Raw genomic sequence first — 2,217 nt, 5'->3', positions numbered from 1 at the left:
AATCCGTGTTGTGGGCATGAACTGACCAAATCTTTGAACCTTTCCCAACATTAGAAGAATGTTTCATCTTCCTTTTGGGCAAAGTTCATGATCACTTTTCTGAGGGTAATCGTTTTATGATGTGGGAAGAATTTTTTTATGAATTCCCTCTGCATGTCGTTCCATGTGCCAATGGATCTAGGACGCAGTGAATGTAACCACGTCTTAGCTTTCTCTTTTAAGGAAAAAGGAAAGAGTTTCAGCTTAACTGTATCCTCAGATACATTAGGAAAACATAATGTAGCCATAATCTCATCAAACTCTTTCAAATGTAAATATGGACTTTCTGATTCAAGTCCATGGAATTTGGGAAGGAGTTGGATAACTCCTGGCTTGATGTCCATTTGTCCCGTGTTTTCAGGAAAAATCATGCATGAGGGCATACTCACTCCCGCCGGTTGTAGAAAATCTCGTAAAGTACGAGGCGGGGGTGCCTGTTGCACCTCATTTTCATCTTGGGTATCTTCCACCCTGGGTGGAAGTAGAGGAGGTTGGTCTTCAGCCATAACTTCACTTAACTCAGGGGATTTCGAGCGGTGTCTAGTCCTTCGATGGATAGTCAACCCCTCAACCAATCCTCCTTTAGTCAAGAGACGTCGAGTGTCGTCACGGGCCCACTTGGGCATGAAAACACTCGCAGCCCTCAATTAAAAACCTAATCCTAAGAAAGGGAAAGAAAATCTAGAAAGAAGGAGAGAGTTGGAAAGAAATTACCAAATTGGAGGCCTAAGTTAAAAACCTGCAAAATAAAACAAAAATAAGTTAGATTCTAAAAAGAGAAGAATGATCCTTTAAAAGAAAAATAATAGTAAATTAATTTCTAAAAGAAGGTATTCTTAAAAGAAAGTGGAAATTTCTAAAGTAAATTACGGAAGATCTAAACTAGAAAGTAAATTATTAAAAGAGAACTGAAAAATAGAAAGTAGGGAAGGAGCTTACCGAATTAGAAATTTCTATCTTAAAGGCCTACAAAATAGGAAGGTTAGTTTCTAAACAAAAATTCTAAAAATAAATTAGGGAACAAATTAGATTCTAAGATTAGAAAGTTACTAAAAATAAAAGTAGAAAGTTAATTAAGAAATAAACTAGTTTCTATTTCCTACAGATGAGAGGATACTAGGATTTAAACCTTAATTCTAAAAACAGAAAAAGTAGAGAATTTAGGAAAGAATTACCAATTTAGAAATTTATGTCAGGATCCTACAAAACAGGAAACAAGTTAGTTCTAAAAATCAAATAGAAATAAAAATCTAAAACTAAAGTTAATAAAATCCTAATCTCAAACTACTTCTAAAACTAATTAATTTCAAAGAATCGTAACCGTCAGTCCCCGGAAACGGCGCCAAAAACTTGTTCACTCCCCAAGTATAGGGTTGTGATGTAGTAATAAACTCGGTAAGACCGAGGTCGAATCCACAGGGACTGAAACTTGTATGTTTCCTGAAACTAGGTAGAAATAGAACTAGACTAAGATGTGATCTAAACCAAATAGAATTTAGGAAATAATTGTGGAATAATTATCTAAAACTTTAAGTAATTCAGAGGAAGGAAACTAGGGATTTAGAGGATCCACTTGTAGAGATCAGGGAGATCTTATGCCTGCATTAAGGATTATGGAATTCAAACTGAACTTACTTGATCTGGTTTTCAAGAGATGAAAGGTATATGAATTAGAATAGATTCCATCACCAAACCATGCCCAGGAGACAGAGTAAACAATAGAATTAAAATAATTACCAACCAATTAACAATGTATGAAGATCAGGAAGGTACTGTCATCCTACCATGCCCATGGGACAATGATGAACAACAGGGCTTCCTGACTTCATAAATATAAAAAGAGGAAAGAAATATTCAAAGCCATTGCAAACCCATTGTAATTTCAGTCACAACAGACCATTAAAGACTAATACAAATATTCCTTATAATAATCAACTAAATCAAATTAAGTTTAGAAATTTAATCTACTTGCATGGAATAGACTCTCCCATCTCGCTACAGGCTTCACCTCTTAGCCCTAGCTAAGAGGTTTAGCCGCACATGATTGGGCTAACAAAAATAACAAAATAAAAAAATAAAAAGGAAAAGAAAAGAATAAGAAGGAAAAAGAGAAAACCCACTCCACGTTCAGCTTCTCTTCAACCGTCTAAAACGAGAACTCCTCCGCTGCCTCCAACT

At 35.5% G+C, this 2,217-nt stretch overlaps 1 non-coding gene across 1 annotated transcript; it reads left to right on the top strand.

Annotated features, from left to right (window-relative positions):
- Positions 1–107, top strand: LOC131252474 (small nucleolar RNA R71). Its single transcript, XR_009174494.1, has one exon. It is a non-coding gene; the product is annotated as a small nucleolar RNA R71 (small nucleolar RNA).
- Positions 108–2,217: the final 2,110 nt, after the last annotated feature.

Source organism: Magnolia sinica, chromosome 7, assembly GCF_029962835.1.
Source record: "Magnolia sinica isolate HGM2019 chromosome 7, MsV1, whole genome shotgun sequence".
Taxonomy (NCBI): Eukaryota; Viridiplantae; Streptophyta; class Magnoliopsida; order Magnoliales; family Magnoliaceae; genus Magnolia; species Magnolia sinica.
Note: the sequence above shows the minus strand (reverse complement) of the source record. Positions and strands in the feature narration are given on the sequence as shown.